This window comes from Thunnus thynnus, chromosome 1, assembly GCF_963924715.1.
Source record: "Thunnus thynnus chromosome 1, fThuThy2.1, whole genome shotgun sequence".
Classification (NCBI taxonomy): Eukaryota; Metazoa; Chordata; class Actinopteri; order Scombriformes; family Scombridae; genus Thunnus; species Thunnus thynnus.
Genome location: NC_089517.1, coordinates 20,112,908 through 20,133,692, shown reverse-complemented (window position 1 = coordinate 20,133,692; position 20,785 = coordinate 20,112,908). Strand labels below are relative to the sequence as shown.

The 20,785-nt window shown below is 41.5% G+C and overlaps 1 protein-coding gene and 1 long non-coding RNA gene across 6 annotated transcripts in view; one reads left to right on the top strand and one right to left on the bottom strand.

Moving 5' to 3' along the window:
- Positions 1–20,785, top strand: part of zfhx3b (zinc finger homeobox 3b) — a 346,552-nt gene that overhangs the window by 157,541 nt on the left and 168,226 nt on the right. For all 4 annotated transcript variants that reach the window (XM_067589268.1, XM_067589255.1, XM_067589264.1 and 1 more), the window contains exon 6: positions 9,544–9,618. The gene's annotated coding sequence lies outside the window, so the exon portion shown is untranslated. The remainder of the gene's footprint in view (positions 1–9,543; positions 9,619–20,785) is intronic.
- Positions 13,128–14,540, bottom strand: LOC137189421 (uncharacterized). 2 transcript variants are annotated; one of them, XR_010929633.1, is made up of 2 exons: positions 14,154–14,540; positions 13,128–13,851 (listed from the first exon to the last, which is right to left on the bottom strand). It is a non-coding gene; the product is annotated as an uncharacterized lncRNA (long non-coding RNA). The 2 variants fall into 2 exon arrangements; XR_010929634.1 differs by having other exon boundaries at positions 14,220–14,540.

Sequence of the window (20,785 nt, the reverse complement as noted above, 5' to 3'; positions counted from 1 at the left end):
TCACTTCTGTAATAGTAAGCCAAAGGACATTTTAGATTTCAGATCACATTGCTACCTGCAGCCATGTACTGTCTAGATGTGTCTGACAGTCTTTTGCTTTCTTTAAAAGAAATAAGAATCTCTTAATCTCTCACTGTACTAACCTTCATCACATAGGCTTTTTATGTAGTGTCTGATTCTCATAGCTGGAGCACACCTATGGACATTTTTAAGGAGATTAATGATGAAAAGAAGTACATTTCCATGTCTAAGTTTTCCCTCAAAGTCAATGTGCTGAGTTACTTTGTTTTGGCGGTAAAGGCAAACCTGAACTTGGCTGAACATGATATTATACATTGCATGGTACTTAATGTATTTGGGCAGAATCATATCTAGTGTTATGACATGTGAGGGATGGAGCAGGCAGAGCTTTTAAAAAGCTGCACCCTCCTCCAAGAACACTAATGAACGCTGTAGAGGATGCCTCAGACCTCCCAGATCCATCAGAGAAACTAATTACAAGATCCAATTAAAGAGAGAGAGGGAGAAGAAGGGGAAGAGAGAAAGAGAGACAGAGAGAAGAGATGGGGTTGGTGGTGGTGGTGGTGGTGGTGGTGGTGGGGGGTGGTCTCCCTTTACCATTGACCCAGCCAGGCCGTCAGCTCATTCAAGACAGTAATTATAGCTTATTTATTATTCATCCTTGAGCTAAATAAGAGCGTGACATTTCAATAACAATAATAAGGGCAGAAAAAAGGCAGCACAAACTACAGACTTACTAATTGCAGTGCTCAGAGATTAAACGACTGGAAAAATGTTGTTATTTACTTATTCATAACATCTAGACCAGCCACAAGAGCATAGCAATGCACACAGCAAATGAGTCTAAGGGGCTCTCTCATGAGATCTCCCTGGTGGACATAATCCTCGACAAAACCAGGATGCCATTCTTTTCCTTAACAAGTGTTTTTGGGAGTCTGTAGCACTGGACAGGGACTTAATGACTTTCTCTCACTGTTTTTATTGTGACCATGTCTCATCAGAGTGAGCTGCGCAAACTGGTGTGAGGTCTTAAATTTTCAATAGATTTGTAAATCGTTGGAGTTTAGTTCTCAATACTCAATCAAATAGTTTATTGAGGCAATAATTCACAAAACATGTACAAGATTACATTTATATCATAATATGGTGATTTTCAGTTTATCCAGCCTGCATAAGCCCAATGCTCCCAGTCATCTCATCCTCCTTTTCTTTCCATACAGCCATCTTCCCACCTCTCCTTCCCCTAAGCTGAACTCTGAGGCACCTCATTAAGACTGCCAGCTCTTGGCCTCATTGGTTGTGGCAGAGGTGAAGAATATCACATAATCATAAAGTGGAGATGGCATTACACTCATCACAAATTATAGATGACTTTTACTGTGTGGTGGCAGGCCTGGCAGACTAGTGCTTTACTTAAGTGACTGTTACAGGGGTCTGCGGTCCCCCTCCTACCTTCTGAAACAGTCACAAGCCTTCCAATTGGAAGCACCATTTATTTAGACTGTCTGTATTGAAATTGTGCATTTTTGTATTATATCACACAATGTTGAATATTTTCTTTTTTTCTGGAAACTGCCCCCTCCTTGTGTTACCTTACAGAAGCTTAGCCAGATCAGACAGCAGCTATTACGTTACCACTGAGACATATACGAGCCATGAGTAGAGCACTTCCTGATCATTACACATGGATGTTGGTATATTGAAATAAAGCCTAGTGAGGATTGATCAGGCTTAAGCCAGTGAAAGTCCATAAACAAAACCCATTACAGTTGTAATTGATTGGTTGTTGTATATCTATATCTACCACTGAATGCATTTAATTTAACAGAGAAGACTTTGTTGTCTTCTGTCATATACCTGCCAGACACTAAGAATAACTGTTTTTGATCATGCAAGTCTAATGTCGGGCCTCATGACTCTTCCATTATGGCACTGAGCTGAAACAAAAAAACTGGAAGAAAAAAAATAAAGACTCACAGCAATCGTGATTTGCCTTTGATTTTATCCATTTGCATTCATGTGTTCTTCCAAGCCACTCAACTCCTTTCCACCACTGACAGAGTAATGTATCTTACTGATGTTATTACATAACACGACAAAGATCAGGTCTTATCTCACTGAATATGCTGCTCAACTCCTTGTAGACCCACCTCTTCCGAGTGTACTTACTCACCTAATATGCTCTTTCTCTCACTCTCTCCGTCCATCCTTCTCCATCAAACTCTCTCAGCACAATTGTCAGTCGCTATGCACTCACATGTTACTTCATCCACCTGCAGCCTTGTGGCACTTACGCCAGGTGGAACTTGGAACTGAGTGTTATGGCGCTTATTCTCAAAGGTTTCTCCTTGATCTTCTGTGACTTAGATCATACCTCATTTGTGTACACTGCTTTGGACAAAAGTGTCTGTCAAATGACTACATGTAAATGTATAGTTGTAGAATGCAACATGAGCCTTGTCATGTGTCCTTTTGCAATGAGGCAACAATACACTGTTCTGCACCTTGCTTCCTCTTCCTCTTAATGCCTTTGTCCTTGAATCTCAAAGGAGCCTTGTTAATATACTTCTATTAGGTGAATCAAGCAGCTACAGACTGCAGACGGTATAATTGAATAGTCAATATTCAGAAGTATGGTAAAGCAATGTTAAGAGACATGTATAGCTACTTTAATGGTCGGTTTCCTTTCTTGAAATGTTTCATCTCATGAGATGTAAGGGCGTGCATCAACGATGTGTTCCTTATATTTTACATAAGTGCAGTTCTACACATGCTTGAATGTACACACTGAAACTATGACCTTGTAGAATTGAAAGAAGGGAATAACAGCCCAGTGACCTATGGAGGAGGAGGGGGGGTTCATTCAGAGCTTCTTCTCTACCTCTCCTCCTGATTTTCCTTCTCTCACTCTTCTAATTCTAACCATGCAGACTCTTCATACCCTCCCTGTTCCTGGCTAGCACAGGAGGGGGAGAGTTATACTACTTCTCAGCTGATACAGGACATGTCCTCAGACAGAACCATTGATTTTATTGATTGTTTCATTTGAGGTTTTCCCATACAGTTGCATGCTTGTAGTTTTTATCAGGGGGGATGGCTGAGCTTATACACAGACTCATGGAATTTGGTTGAGAGGCTCAATGGGACCAGGAAAGGAAACTGTTGTGAATGTGGTATGGAATTGGCAAATAATTGTATATATTTTACTCCTCTGGAGTATTGGATTAAACAGAAAACTCATGAAACAAGAAGATAGTAACCCACAGACATGAAGATTATATTCTTTCATGCCATAACCCATCCCTTTTTACAGTACCTTTTTCTAATGCAAATGGTGTGTCCACATGATTGCACACACTCCGCCATACTTACAGGATCACACCCGATACACAGACAAACACACTGCCCTATTGCTCTCTCAACACACTCACACAAACACATACACACTGACCAGATCACACCCCCTCGGGGCTGTGGGGCAGTGCTTGAGCGATGTCTCCCCAGGGGGCTGATATTTTATAGTTTGTGTCCATCAGTGCCGTAGCCCGGGGCGCCAGGGTTGACAGTAAGTGCTCTCAACACCGGTGACACTGATTCATCTGAGCTATGACACAGATGAGAGAGAGAAGGGAGGGGCGGGATGGCAGGGGGTAACCAGAAAAGAATCATAAAACACCTAGAGACTGGGTGTGCTCATGTTTTTTGTTTGAGTTACCACGTCCATATATTCTGTGTTAAATAGCATACAATGTGTATATATTAGCATATTCCAGTACATTGTCATGTTACTGAACAACAAACTTTCTTCTCTTTAGTAGTGGTTGGTGGGTATGGGTTTATGGGTGTTCACCATTACACATGGCTATGATATGGCGGTCTAATACGGGCTACACTGGGCTCGACTAGAGAGATTGGCTTAAGAAAGGGACTCCAATCTAACATGGCATTTCAATTTCTCATTCCCCCTCATGGCTGTGCTGTGCACTGCTGCACCTCTTCTACATATATATAGGGAGGACGCCTCTGAACCCCAGCCTTCTGGATGCGCATACTAAGCAATCAATGTGTCACCTCTTCCTGACAATCCTATTTTTTTTCATATGGGGGCCATGCTCATTTTTTCTTGTCAGCAGAAGGTAATTTGCTGTATTGTGATTCAGTCCTAAAACTTGGTGACGAGGTGTCTGATAAGTCGCTACCTCCCCTCTGTCTCCCCCACTCCCTCTCAGCCCCCCACCACATCACCCACAATATGGAAAAACCGAAGGAAGCACCCCAACCCCCATCATATCTACACCCAACTGCACCCCACACCCCTTCTTTCCACACCAAGCCCAACATAGTTGTATCTGAGGCGGGCTGCTAAATTAGATAAGCGGGGCTGTGGCGCAGCACCCCTGATTAATAAAAGATGCAGTGCTCCCTGGGGATGGCCCCTCTGAGGGCCGAGCAGAATCTACCCACAGACAATGGAGTTTGCTCTCACACAATGAACAGGAAATGGAGAGAATGAACCAATCATGGAAATATAACATTTAAAGCAGTGCTATCCTGTGACCCTCTGTAACATTATGCATGCATCATAATAGATAATAACTAATGTTGAAAGTGAAAAAAGAACAAAAATATTAATATATTCATTTATTTGGGAAGCATATCCTGCTATTGACATATGTTAGATAGAACTGCCGATTTCCTGCTGTTTTATGACATTCAGGAAAGAATCTGCAAGTCCTTTAGCAGAACTACTGCAAATTCATGGTTAGTTCCTTTCTTACCCCTAACGGTGAATATTTAACTTGTTGGTTATTATGCATTTTGCCTATGCATTGTCAAGGCAGCTGAAACTACACAATTATGAGAGAACTATGGCCTAATTTTTTGTCAATGTCTTGTGTACTGATAATATTGCTCTGATTGTTAGAATAAAGTGTGAAAAGCCCCTTCTCTTGTTCACAATAAAAACAAACTCTTATTGGAAGTGATTTTTTTATTTTGAAGAGGATTTTTTCAGTAAACAGTAATTCAAAGAAGGCCACTGAAAAATGTTGTAAATACCTTTGTTTCCCAATTTTTATTTCTAATACTAGACACTGATCAAGTCAATGAGTTGTGTATGTCATTAAAACTTACTATTAGAATACTATCAAAACTAAACAACCACACTCCACAATGATATTCTTATATGCACCTATGAAATATATTTTTTCTTTTTTGAACATTTGTATACATTTCTGGTTATTAACTACTTTTTACAAGCCAAGAGCAAAGAAGATTTTCTGTAGTTCTGTAGTTATTGTCATATTGTTCGGACTCATAGGAATTCTACAATGTGATTGCCACAGTATGTACAATGTGGGATGAGGTGATTGTTAGCAAAGCTTATGTTTAAATTAAATTATTTTGAATATTTAATGCTCATATTTAACCAGTAAGTAATCCTTTGAACTGTTATTGGACTTGATACATATTCACTAAAATTTCAAATGCATTTTTCAATCTATACTGAACTATCAAAGATACACAATGAGGGATATTTGTACTGACAATGAGCTTAAGTTATTTCTAGTAATGTTGGAGAGCATACAGTACTACAAGTACTACTGTACTTGTTCCACTTAGTCTTACTCACCGGATGTAAACCACAAGTAGAAGCCAGCAGCTGGCTGACTATTGCATTTTGCACCCTTCTGCTTGTCTTCCTACTCTTTGTGTCATTGATCAAAAACAGTAAGCCCCAAAACAACGACTAGTCCTCAAGCTAAGAAGCTATAATATACATGAAACCTATTTAAATTGTCCGTGAAAGGTTTCTCCCATTTCAACACATGTATAAAGCATTATACATGTGATTATTTCTATGGATATTCATAGAAAATTGGCTATCTGAAAGGAACATTTTGCTATTGCTATAACACAATTTGACAAGGGCATAGCTGAGTGTAGCACACTTTAGGCCTGCCCTTGACTGTCCACATTTTTCTAAGAAATGCCAACAAATAGGTAAAACCAGCTCTTCTCTTCCAGCAAAAATAGCGCACCACTAAAATGTTGTGTGGAGGTGAGTATGTCAAAGTGGCACAAGGAAAATAATTCAGCTACTTAAAGCTTGTTTTTGACGATATTGGATTGAGTGTTTTGTTCGCGCTTTTCAGGTTTTTTACATTTATTTTTAAAATCTGAAATGTATGCATTTCAAATACAGTTATTAATCTCATTCTGTAGTTGAATTAAAATGCAACTGTAATGAAACTTATGGTTGCAAACACATTGTTTTGAGAAATATTCATTGTAATTGTTCCAACTAATGTCTGTATACAGTTTAATTATAATAATACATTAAGGCTTCTTGGGTTTATAGCTTTTAAAGTATTGCCCAGACTAGCACATGGAAGAGATTAAATATATAATAATTTCCTAACTAAGAAGTGTTCCTAATATATATATATTTTTAGGTGTGTGCTTGTGTGTGTGATTGTACATGCACTGTATGTCTATCTCTGTGGAAGGCTGGGCAAAAGGCTAAGAGATGCTCAGCTAGTTTTCACACCCACAGCATCATGTTGTCATGTCATTTCAGTCCTACATCAGCTCCATTCACATTCATCACCTAATGGCTTTGTTACCAGGAGGATATTATCCCTCTCACTACTTGTGTTTGTAAGACAGCCTGCAGTGATCCAGTTGCCTATGGAGACCACTGAAATCAAGGCAATATAATCATCTGGGTTTCCTTTCAAAATGTGTGCTGTAAATTGTGCATTAAAGCTGTTCTTTTTAGTACTCACATAATAATACAAAAGCATTCACTGAAACCTGCTTGCCCAACACCGGGAGACAGGTTTACTGGGCAAATGCAGAGCTACATCAGCCCAGAACAATCAACATGAATCCTTTTACACATATCCTCATATGTGCGCATGTGCGCTCATGTAGCCACACGGCTTTAGCAGAAATGCTTCTCCTCTGCTCCGTGTTGGTGGAGTGGGATTGTCGCATGGATCATGAACACCAGAGCATTTATCTTTAAATAACCTCCACCCCCTGTCGCTGTTGAACAATAGCAAGACGCTTCTAATTTTCTGCAAGATAATGGTAGTCATATTGAGATGAAAAAGGTCAAGGGTTGGTTTGTGAGATTCTGATTGGTTCTGAGCATCACGCTTCCCCTGGAGATAAAAATGGAAAGTGATATTTCATTTATAGCACCACCCCTCCAGACTGTGTAGCAATTTTAGGTGATAGTTCCATGAGGAGGCCCAGTTCTGCAATGATTAGAGTGCATCTAACGGTCAAACACTAAACACAAAACACACCAAACACAAAAATGGCTGTTCTGATGTCTTGCATCAGCAGTTTTTTTTTTTTTTTTTTTGCTGTTTTTCATGATCAAAGGCATGTGTTGTATAGTTTTCCACACATGCTGTTTTTAATATTTAGTGATTCAAATTCCCTGCAACCCCCTCTAACCAGCAAAGATTGATGGGTTTTATTTATGCATATGTATAAGATATGCCTATGCAGTTGAACCTGCCTTTGACCTTCATCTGCTTACGTATTCAGTGAGCTGCTGTTGTACCACTCGGCACTGTTATATTTTAAAAAGAAAAAGTATTTCTTGTTCAAGTAGATACGATAAGTTATAACACATCATGCACTGATCCACCTCAACCCACAAGCCTCCATATAACATTATTCAAAAAGGACTGTAGTGCTTTATTCTGAAGGTGCTTCAGTGGAGATGTGAGTTTTTTTTTTTTCATCAACGTTCTGCTGTAGCTTGGTGTTGTTCAGTCAATGCAATATTTAATTCATGTTTTGACCACAATGGTTTGAAAATCACCACTTGTCGGTATGTGAATGTATTGACGACCAAACTATAGTTAACACATGTGATATCTACTGTAGAGCCAGGTGTCTGAGTGCACACAGCCTAGAGGATACATATATTCACATAACCAAAGCACTACACATTGCCAAAACCTTAACACTCAAAGAATAAATCAACGAAACTGTCACAAAAAGCCTGTCTCTTAATAGAAGTGCCCCTGACAACTATAACAAATTTATGACATAACTTTCACATTGATAATGTGGTTTTTATGTAAATTCCAAAAAGCATTATGGACCAACAACACTAGTGCATTTGTCTTTTTTGTTTGTTTGTTTGTTTGTTTTTTTGTTGCTGCAGTAGCTTCTGTATAATCTGTTTGACCTGGTTTCTTGTGTTGTTTTTCTTTTCTTTTTTTTTAAATTCCAGCCTGAGGGCAAAATGCATCACATATTATGCAGTGACCCAAACTGTATTTTCCAAAGAGAAGTCCAGCTAGTGGGAGTGGCCTCAGCTTGTTGAGGAAGCTGCCCTTTAAGGTCATTACAACGGTCATGTGATGGAGCCCCCTGGGCCATATGACAAACCAAGCTGCCAGGCTGAGGTGTGTGTCAGGGGTGTTTTTCCACAAAGCATTCTATAAAAGTGTAACTGGGCTGTATTTGCCCTTTCCTCTTGCTATGCGTTCAGCCAACAGGCCCCTGAAGATCTCTTAAAAAGTGCTGATCCACAGAGCTGGGGTAGTGCTCTTGTAATCCTTCTAGCTCTGCTCCACCTCCCCCCACAGTCCCACCCTCTGTACCTCCTGCTTCCTCTCTCACATTCCCTCACTGTCTCCTGCTGATGCGCTGCTGCGATGTGAGCGACAAGGTGATGGGATGAAGAGGCTTGTTTGGGCCCCAAGCTAATTACCACACATTAGAGCATGACTAAATAAATCTTAAGTGCTGCTAATTGCTTGGCAGTGAAAACAATAACAGGGTACTTGCCCAGAGGCTCTGGGGTAGTGAGGGGCTGGGGCACTGGGGACCAGGGGCCCTGGCACAGGGCCAGCAGAAGACACCAGCACCATCAGTCAACTCCCTCACCCTTCTGCCTTCATGTTAAAGTCACACACCACTTGGCACTGTCACTACATGCGCCATATGCCCCACACCCACCACATCCGCCACCCAGCCTCTAACACACCGCCTGCAGACCTAACCAGCAAAGAATAAGCCATACATGACAGCCCCAGACAAGCTCAGTCTGTCTGTAGAGCCATCATACATCACTGCATTAATAGACATGAATTAGTAATGGCACAATTAGATGGGGTTGTTCTGACATTTACTAGTACAATAATGGGTTTCTCCACTGTACAACCCCCTTTGGCCTGTACTGGAGTGCCATCAGACCTTAGACCTTTAGATATGAGGCCTGGAAGGGGTAGAAGAATAAGAATAAGAAGAATAGGGCTCAAGTAGATATGTAGGAAGTAAATAAGTAAAATACAACAAAGAGCCAGAGTATTTCCTCTCACACACTAATAAGCAGGTTCCTGAAGAAGACCACTGTGTCTAAAATATGACATCCTGTCCCCCGCTGTTGGTTTGAACCAGCTAACTGTTGGAGTTAGAGATCCAGTGTTGCTCTCTTTATATATGTACGTATGTGCATGTATGTCATGTGTGTGTTTGTTTCCCTCTTAGGTTGCATTCTTCTGTGTGTGTGAAGAAGTTGTTTGAACAGCCTGTGCTGCCTACCACATCTCCTGTGACCAAAAGGTATGTGCAACACACACATCCCAAACCTTTCACTCTGCCAGAGTACTCACCAAAGATGCAGTAAACCACGGATGAGTGATAGGGGGAATTTCACAGATTCATTGTACTTTTTACACATTATTGGTGTAGAAAGTACAGTGCAGATTTGTGACTGTGTTTCCAATAAGTCTTCATTAAGATTTGGACAATGTTGAATTCTGTTCCCCACAAAGAGGCGAGTCATATTCTGCTTGATGCGCACAATATAAAACTTAACTTAAACTAATATTTAAAAAATGTATAAAAAAAATTATTACCTGACTTCATTTTTAAAAATAAATAAAAATGATAGATAGATAGAGAGATAGCAAGCATATCAAATATTCCAGTGTGCAATGAGCAAACTAAAAATGATAAATAAATAAAAAGGTAAGTCCCAGTTTAATAGCAGTCCAGATATATTCAAGGGTTCAGATATTTTCAATTGTTCTGGTAGTCCTGATGTGCAAAGAGCAGTGTTAAAAATAAATAATAAAGTCAGCTTGGCTGACATGTTGTATAGGGGGTGGGAGGCGTTATACAGGATCGACAGCAGTTTTGCCAGCATTCTGTCCTCCACCACCCCCTCCAGTGTGACCAGTTGGCGTCCTTTGCTTTGATGCCTTTGCCCCAGCACACCTCAACATAGAAGATGGTGCTCGCAACAACACACTGATAGTACATGTGAGCCTTCTCAGGAAGTAAAGCTGGCTCATGCCCTTCTTGTAGATGGCCTCAGTGTTGGTGGACCATTCCAGCTTGTTGTTCAGTTGAACGCCCAGGTACTTGTAGGACTTGACAGTCTCCACATCACTCCTACAAATTTAGACCAGAGAAGGTGGGGCCTTCTTCTTCCTGAAATCCACCACAATCTCCTTTGTCTTGACCACGTTCAACTGTAGGTGGTTTTCCCCACACCACTTCACAAAATGATCCACCAGGCCCTTGTACTCCTCCTCCTGGCCACCCTCCACACACCCTACAATGGTAGTATCATCCAATAATTTCTGCAGATGACAAGATTTGGAGTTGTGCTTGAAGTCTGACGTGTAAATGGTGAACAGGAAGGGATATAGCACAGTTCCCTGAGGGGCCCCGATGTTAGTCACAAGTCGCGCAGACACACAGCTCTATAGCCTCACAACTGTTCAGCACACGCCTTCAACACCAGGGGACTGATGGTGTCCGGTCTAGCCTTGCCCTGGTGAAGTCTCTCCAGCTATCTCTTCCCCTGGTTGGCTGTGATGTGAAGTTCAGCCTTGTTGTTTGGGTTGCAGCGAACGTATTTTGTGGGGATGCAGTTTATGCCATCAATGTCCTCACACTATGTGGTTCATGCAGGGCATTCCAGTCAGTGGCTTTCAGGGCACCATGCGGTGTCTCCATGGCCTTGTGAGACCATTTCCTCACTGTCATTTCTGTCACTGGTTGCTCCTGAACAACTAGCTTGTATGATGATGTGAGTGAAACTAAGTTGTGGTCTGATCTGCCAAGAGAGGCCAGGGCAGTGGAGCTGTAGTTATATTTAACATTTGCATACAGCAGATCCAAAGTCTTATTTTCTCTAGTTGTGCACTTGACAAATATGTAGAAAGTGGGAAGAGTGGTGGAGACAGAGAGATTAGCCTAACAATATTGGTTGCAAACATTAATCTGAAAACAGTTTACCCATTAAACATTTTCAATATCTGCATGAATTCTTTTATTTCTGATTTGTAGTTTCTTTTCTTTTAGATGCTTTTTCAATTCAACCTTTTTCAGCATCAATTATTTTCTATAACTTGAATTTCATTTCCCAAAGAATGACGGGGTTGAATGTGATGTGATCTCAGTGTCACGCTTCTCCTCTGCCACTTTGTGATCCTCCTTTTTTCTCCTAAACCAGTAGCTTCTCATTTGCACTGTCACTCTTCTGCAGTGTTTTACTGCTTTCCCAGGGGACTCATGTGCTTTTGTTAGCTTTTCTGTGAACACACACAACCTAATTGGTTGATTAGTTGAGGTTGACTGGCCTGTTAATTGAATAGTAATTTGGATTTGATGTGTCTAATGAAGATCCTAATTTATTGTTTGGCACTTATCCAAGGGTTTGTTGTTGAGAGTAGAAATCAAACAGAAAGGATGAAAGGAAACAAGAAAATGATTCAGTGTCTGAGTGCTGCTTTGACAGCACATGAATTAAGTCTTTGTGTACGGTGATAACATTTAAGAGTGTTCTCTTAAATCACTCTTAAGAGTGATCTCCCTAAAATTAAGCTGACATAGACAATAGTAAGGCACCAGTATTAGTAAAAAACATTGAAAATTTAGTATTGGTATTGATGCAGTATTTTGGTTATTTGTCCTAAGGGCATTAATCAAAAAAAGATGACTGTCCTTTGAATGAAAACTGTCATACAATGTCTGCTAAAAATATCTTAATCTCCTGCCAATCATTCTCACTCTTTTTTTCCCTAGACATTGTTATGTACAGTATTGCCCACACATGCTGACAAACAATACATAAAAAATCCATTCTAAAGATTCCAACTGATAAGTCAATGAACCGCTCTTATTGAAGGTACTATATGTAGCAATTCAGGATCAATAGATAATATACTCATACTTGAACAAAAGCTGGTTTTCTTTCTGCTAGTGATAGATCACCGTGAAATATAAAGGCAAAGAGATTAACTATTTTGGTAGGTTGCTCATCCTTTGACAGTCAGTTATTTTGCCTTTGTCAGTTATTTTGCCAACTAGCCAACTGCGTACCAAAATGTTAGCATAGTAAGAGATAAGGCGGGGAGGTAAACCTACTGCAACTGATAAACTCTTTACCAGTCAATGAAAATGAGAGAAATTAATTTTTGCTGTTGCTGCACTGAACAAATAATCCATTCATTGTGTACAATGAACAACTTTGAAGCAAGCAACCTTGTACTGTGTTGTTTATTTTCTTCTTTTCACTTAAAACCAGTTGAGTCTCCCTGGTTACCATTGCATGTACTGTAGGTGAGCTGTATTTATCTTATTAATTTAGCTCAACTGCAATACAAGTACATAAGTCTGATTCAAGAGCCATGTCCACACTATATATTAATTCTTATCACATTTTGAATATGTATAGTATGCTCACACTGAAAAGGTGATAAAAACACAGAAAGAGCATACATACAGTATACATATTACATTTGCTTGACTTATTTCAGAACCCCATTGAGACAGCTCAAGGAACATTTCAGAAAACAAATAAAACAAGAAAACAATTTTTCTTTTTCCTTTTTTTTTGTTTAATTGAAGTCTTTTAGCGACCGTCTTGTATCACTTCCTGTTGGTACATTAATTTCTTGTATACAAACTGCCAAAATAGTATACTGTGGAACATACACAGGGCATTCACATTGTATTAGCATACAGTGTGGAACTGGGAGACAGTCAAGGATAAGTATCACCACAAATGTATGTAGGTGCTTTGCGTCCTTGAATGTTCATTCTTTTCATTCAAATGCATGTTCACACACAGATGAACCTTAACAGTGTTGCCCATTGTATTTCCCAAGTGTTTCCACACCAGAGCTCCAGTGCAAAGTGAGTTCATGAGCACCAAGGTCTTCCAACACAGCTTGTTGGAGGGATATAGCTTCTCTCAAATCCTCAATTATGCACAAGGAAGTCACATTTAAAATCAGTCAATGGAAACTTGATTTCCCTTTAGCTTTGGGGGGATGATCCCGAAAGCCTTTTGACCCTCCCTCCGGTGCAGCGCAGCTTGGGGCCTTGAATTGAACATTCATTGATGTTGTTGAGTTGTCCAGTCATTCGTCTATTCTGTTATATTCCAACAAAATTCAAAGCATAACAAAAAAAATCCAATCCATTGTCAAAATGTTGAAAAAATATTCCAAAGCTAGCTTTATCCATACTAGTTCAAAACATTGTGCTAAAGTCTGTTATTTGCCACAGTTTGGACTACCGTCTTTCGGCCATTTTCATCTTCAAGTTTGAAATCAGTGTTGCATTAGAAATCATCAGAAATGTTCCTGTTTCTTCCTTGATGGATGTTTGTATCCAGGATGCAGGCTATTCCTTTCCACCAGGTCTTCTCAGGGATTCGCAGTTTGGAATTCACTATAGCAGCTGAACTCATGAGCGCAGTATGTGCTGGGCCTTCTGTGTCCCATGTTGTCACCAAGGCAAACAGCAGATCTTTCACATTCCAGAGTGAGTTTCTCTCTAGACAAAACATGAAAAATTTGAATATAATCAGACATAAATATAAAAGGATAGGGTTTTTTTGTAGAACATATAAATTGCCCATCATCCACACCCCTCACACCCCACACTCCCTCCCTACATATTCAATCCCTTTGCAACCTCATGCAGTCATGCACACTTATGCACATGCAACACTGTACCTGGAAGTACTACATAATAGGCCAAACTAGTACGCGCATTAGCATCCTCAGGTGTGGGAATGACACCCTTTCTTGCACACATACACATTTCTTCACACAATTTCTCCATCTATCACTTACCCGCATACTTAAAGCAGTAGTCATTAGTCGCCCTCACCCTCCCTTGCTTAATGAGAAAGCAATTACCATAGGCTTCTCCCCAGTCCCAGTGGCCTGGCAGCATTGTCCGAAACCCGCATCCCCACCTGCCTTTAGCTCTGCGTCTGCTTCTCTCTCAGATTCCCTTCTCTTCCCTTGTACCTCTTCTCCCTTTCACCGTGGCTGCAGACTCTCTCTCTTTCTCCATCCTCTCTGCAGCCTCTCTCTTTCGCTCCTCCCATCTCTGAGCTCTAGGCTGCTCTGGGTTTTAGACGGATCACTCTCACAATGGTTGATCAATACAGGTATTGATCCACTGGCAAAATGTTTATAAAATCATTCTGGGCAGCTGCGGTGCAGCAGGGAGGGGAGGTGGGGCGACGAGAGGGCCAGCATGCCATGCCATTCGCCTGCGAAAGAGCCACCATGGACCTGATTGGCTGTCTGTCTGCCCGCCTTGCCAGGAAGAGGGCTGGCATAGTCTGCGCTTCTTTGTCATTGTGGCTTGGTATACCACAGCCCTCCCTGGCTTACGCTGCTAAACTTTCCAGACCACCAAAGCATAGTGCAGCAGTTTAACCTTTTTGCGGCTCAGTGTTGACTGCTAGCCAAGCAGTGGCACCCACTCCCTCTCCTTTCACATCAGCCAAGAAATTAATTTGCATAAATTAGCAACCTGCAGGCAGTCCCAGTCTAATGATCATTTCTTTTCCCCTTGCTCCCCTCCCTTAGTGGGAAAACACTCTTTCGCTTCACTGCTGCCCTGGTGTTTGCCTACATGTCCATGGAAATGTGTCACCTCAGAAACCTTGACCCTATTTCTCACACACACACACACACATACACAGAATAACACACATAACACACATTATAAATCTCAGCATGAGCAAATAGGGAAACTCAAAAGGCTAGCAATGTGCAGAGGAAGACCTATCCACACCTGTTCCTACTGTACTGTCATGAGGGAACAGGGAGCAGTCCAGGGACAGGACTTCCCCCCTAGCTCTTATCCTTGCTTCCCTTTCGACTCTCACATATTGAAGCTTAAAGTAAATGAAAGGACTCAGCTCTAGTTTGTGTTACTCCGATGTGGGGATCATTAGCAACATTATCAGCAGCATGCCACATCTTGCTGCTGTGCTCTGTCTACAGCAGAAGCACACTGTTGCTCCACTTGGGAATGCTACTGACAGGCCGGCTATCTCAAACACTGGAACACTTTAGTAACATACAACCAGCAGATTCAAGTGGCGTGGTTTATTTAAGGCTTTGCAATCTAGGGAGGGGCTTTTGCTTATGTCTTGTTGGGTGATGATGTATGAGATGTTTCTTTACACAGAGAAGATAATTGCAGTGCGGAGTGGCGTGTGGTGTAACTTTTTCCAGAATCACAACTCTTGTTGAACTAGACTAACATCTGTCAGCCATAAGGCCAGGCAGCCTCTGTGACCTAGAGTCAACCTCACCCGTTTGGGGTGTGTGGCTTTGTCTGTCCCCCTCCCTCTCTGGCACCTACCCTAGATCCAGATGCCCAGACACTGGCCCAAACCACAAAGTCTGGGCCTGTCCCCGTCCATCTTCTATTAAAGAACAGTGTTAAGCTAATTATGCGAGATGATACGTATGACAGTGTTGGATTTTTTTAATTAGATGCAGCTGTTCCTTTTGCTTGGCTCATGATGGAAGGGACCTCCTAGTTTTCCTTATGCCTCATCCAGTTCACTAACCCAGGAGTCCCAGGAATATGATCAGCACACATGTATACACAGACAGACACATGGGTTCACAAACATGTCTAGGAAGTTGTCACTTACACATACGCTGGAGAGTGGTAATTACTCTAACACATCCAGAACTGGCCACAGCCCATTCATTACCATAACATGTTGTAATGAAGTTTAATCCCTCATCATGTTGTCTGTGGTTGGAGAGTGGTGTGTGGCTGTTATCCTCCGCTACTCCAGATGTCTTCCAGGCTGTCTCTCTTCAGTGCTGTGCTAGACTGAAGACATGACATTTAGTACCCCACCTTAAGCCATTTCCCTCTTTTTTTTATCTCTGCTTTTTTCCCTTATAAATTCATTTTGACCTCATCCATCTTTGTTTCTTCCCTTCTCCCCTATCCTATTTTTCACCCCCTGTTCCTTCTTCCACATACCCTCCCATCTCTAAGAGAGTGTGTTATTTATTTCATCTGAATGCAGGGGCTCTTTGGTGCATGCTTCTCACAGAAATCAATTTCAGCTCAGACAGCATAACCAAACAAAGCACTGCACTCATTTCAGCATGGGCATAGATGTAACCCATCTCTCTCATTTTCTCCCTCCTGCTCCTTTATTGGAAGACATTTTGTTCTCACTCTGATGCCATTATGTCAATCACTGCAGACATGTGGTGATGTGTGAATGCAGCTGCTAAATGAGTCATGGCAAGCAATGATCATTAGAGACTGGAGAGTTTACATCTGTTAATTTATATGTCACTTTTGTTGCATACGATTGTCACCTTTCAGTTTGTGTGTAGACAAGACGCAGGCTCCTCCCGCTGCTGTATGAATGAGAAAGACTCAAGCTGCCAGTTCTCCTGTATCCTTTTCTCTGCCACCCATCCTCTTTGTACAGCAGTTGAGACCACCAGTTAATGCAGCCGCTGGATTGGCCTCTTTCCTTGCTCTGCTTTTATTGATTTCAGCCAGACACAGAGACAGACAGAAAGAAAGGGCCTTTTCAGGAAGAAGTTAAATGGTCAAGTAGCGGGTAGAGGGTGGCTTTCACCACTTTATTGACGAGGTGGAAAAATGTCACTATTATGGAGGCCCTTGCAGCAGATAGCGAGCTGATTGGATGAGTGCCCCCAGGTCAGAGTGGAGCACGTTCCCCCTGCAGCCAAACGAGAGCAAATAAAAGGGCAGAGGAATCTGCTTGAACTGGAGGTGAGGTTTCTCTCTACCAGGCCTGTCTGTAGGCAGCATCTCTCTGGGTGTATAAGGCAGAGTGCTTGGAATTTGGACCAAGGGCTGATCTCTGGTGGACTCCTTCCATCTGAACTCTCTTCTCAAAGCATTCTGGGTTTGCAACATTTTATAGCTCAAGGGACTTCCATGTTTTATTTGTTCCACAAGCACACGATACTCTTAGATGTTGAACCTGCGCTATATGCTATAAATATAGCTTGATAGCTGGTCTTCATAAAAGAGGATGAGAGATGAAGAAAATTATGAGAAATGCAGAGCTTGAAGGTGATGATCACATGGATCACACTGACATATCACTGTAGATGCATCCACTTCAAAGACACCAGGGCAGACAGCATTTAGCAAATTGACTGGGGGCTGACTGGCCTAAATATGAGATTTACCAGCATTGTGACTCCACACAAAAATTGACCCAAAAGTGGCCCAAAAGTTTTACTTGTGATTGAAATACACATGATTAAAGCAACACTTGTTACAAGAGAGGAGTGCACGGCAGGCTCACTGTATTATAAAACAACAGGGATTTGCAGGTGTCACATTTTTGATCACCCCTGAGGTCAGAGGAAAGACTTTATTGATATAAGAATGTCAGAAATGGAGGGGAAATGCATAATGGGGTAATTGCAAAGAGAGCCTGCATGTACAGTAGATAAAAAATGAAATTAGGCATTGAATCTGAGCTGTGAGACTCTAAGAACCGCTGACAGAGATAGGGTTGTGAGGCCTGACAAATGGCCGAGGGTTCAACTACAAGCGAGTCTCAGGCCCTTTCTGCTGACGTCAGTTAGTCTAATTAGCTCAGCATATCATCTGGCTGGCCCCTCCTAGCAGCATAAGACAGACCTCTGGAAAGGTCAGCATGCCACAGCAGAGACAGAGCAGTGCTTAATCAGAGGTGAAATGGTTTCTTTTCCAAATTGATTCCAGTTCGGATCAGACAAGAGTGTCTTGTGTTGAGCCACTTAAAGACTTAAGGGGAAGGCAGCAGGCACTTTTAAGGGGGCTTTTAAAACAAGACACTGACAAATAAAAACTGTTCTGGTGACATCTGGATCAGGGCCCGAAGAGCAGTGGGCCATATGAAAGATCTGTCTGTCTGTCTGTCTCTATCTTCATCTCTTTTCTCTGTTTTTTTCTCCATGTGTCTCTTTTTCTCCTGCTCTACATGAGACAGAGTACACACTACATGTGGACTGAGAATATTCATGTAAACTCTCCAGGAAACTTTGTCCCTCTACATAGTAAAAATTACAAAATCACTTTTATAATGTTGACACAAAACAGTACGAAATAAATATTTTGTCTTCTCCCTCACAAAGTAAACTAAGTACCATTAACACTGGACCCCTGAGGCGTTATATATCTTTTTACATCCTCTTAAAAACTCTTTTTACAACAGACTTGTCACAGCCATGTATACATAGAAGGAAACATCTGAGCTCGCCCACACCCACACACACATCTGCATTCACCAACTCCCTTATGCTGAATGCATAATATATGTAATGAAATAATGTTTCCAGTGGGGATGGTTGTGGCTGGGGGATGGAGATGTGTAGTGAATATCAATGTGGCTCCCCCCAGACTCCCTGGTTCAATTGGTGTGATGGTGGGGGGTAAATGAATATGTGGGAGTGAGAGAAGCTTTATCCCTTTGCCCAAAGCTACTATGAGTCCACACAGATAGAGGAGGGGGCTCTTCACTTTCCCACTTATGAACTTAAGATTCATGCATTCTAACTGATGGTGTGTCCTCTGTTGTCCTACATTCCATGTCCAAGCTGGTGTTAAATGGTTGTGTTCAGTCCTCTCATCTTCAGAGCTCCTTATTTTCCCCATGCTGACCACCTCTAAAATCTAAAAACTAAAATCCACAAATCTATGATGCATCTGCAGAATGTAGACACACACAAGCCAGTGACAGAGAATGGAGACCATCCCTCATATGGCGCCCAATCCTAGTGTACCACACACACTAGGTACAAGAGTTTAACCTGCTTTGAACCGCAGTTTCTATAAGAAATCTCAATGAAAATCAATGGAGAGACAAATTACATTTTCCCCTGTGCCTCACCTTGACTGACTCAAGTGAGCTCATCTGTTCCATCTTGTCAGAGTAGAGATGCTGTGTCTCTGTCAGTCGGGGCTTTGATGTTTTAAACATTACCATTAATAATGTTTTCGGCATCAGAATTAATTGCTTTGCTACTGTGTCCTGCTCTCTTCATCCTACGCTGAAGCATGCATAAATCAAGACTAACTACCTTTGTCTTGAAATTTTGAGGTCAGGAATTTGGGATGAGACCAAACTTGAAAGTGGCCAAGTAGAGAACATTCTGTTTGTGTATTTGTGAGTGTGTGTGCGCTGCAACGTTGCAACGGTTATACATGAATGTAGATTCAATGTTTGAAAGACTTGTGTTGTTCATGTGTTGGAACATAATAATGTATAGAGTTTGCTTCTAACATTTATATGAAAAAATACAGGAATGTGTGAGCATATAGAGCACAGAGTAGTTCTAAAGTGTGTATGTGTGTGTCTGTGTGTATGTGTGTGTGTGTGTGTGTGTGTGTGGACTGTAGGTAAATGTGAATGTTGGTCCTTGTTTTGGGTACTTTTGCATGACCTCCACTTTAGTGTACTGTTGAAATTTGAGCAAAGGAGGGTGCATGAACTTTTGCCCAAATAACTGGAATGCCATTCAAAGATGGCTACTTTTTTTCAAACAAAATTTGAAATATTGGAGCTGTCACTGAGTTAGCTTTGGGATGTCGTTCATTGCAGGATGTGGTGACTTTTGAATTAGCTTGGATTAGACGCTAGAGAAGTATTTTTGTGACTTCCAGATGTTCTGTTATCTATAATTCCCAGCTGTGTCCTGAGAGGTTAAATGAGCTGGAAAGTTTCTGTCCAAGTCCTGTTATACTCATCAAACTCGGGGAAATGTAATTAGTGCCTTTTTGAGTTCCCATCGCCTAGCAACTAACTCGTAAATAAACAATAAAAAATTGCCTTTCCTTTTTCATTTAGCCACACCTCTTATCTGCCAAGCACCTCCTCTTGAGTGGCTTTGGCCCTACCCAGTCTCGGGGGCCCGCAATGTGAAGACAGGGTGAGGAATGTGTGAAGCATCCAAGGAAACATGAACTGCTATTTTCCCACAAGTATGAAAAAACAGAGGCCATGGCTGTGGAATCTTTCTGACGCAATCAGCTAGTGGGATGGCCGCTGTACAGTAAAGCTGTAGTCTTAGGACTTAAAGATCCAAACTGGACCTGTGTGTGTTAGAGAGCTGCTGACGAGGTTAAAACCTGATGAACAAAACTGGATGGAAAGATAGAAGAAGCTGCTGGATGTCCCCATTTGGGAGTACTCCATAGTTCCTGCTAATTTATTTTTCAACAGGCATCTGTGGGGCAGCCTATTAATTGTTTGTTGGCCAAACCATCATTAAAAAAGCAGACAGCAGGGTGGCTTTTACAGAGATGTGAGATGGAGCAGAGAGCTGAAACAGGAGAGAGGATCACTGAAGAGGCCCCGAGAGGCCCTCCCAGATGATTACCACACCACCGTTGCCTCTGTAATTCTTCATACATTAAGACACAAGGTTGAAAGGAATTCCCAAACACAAAAACAGAG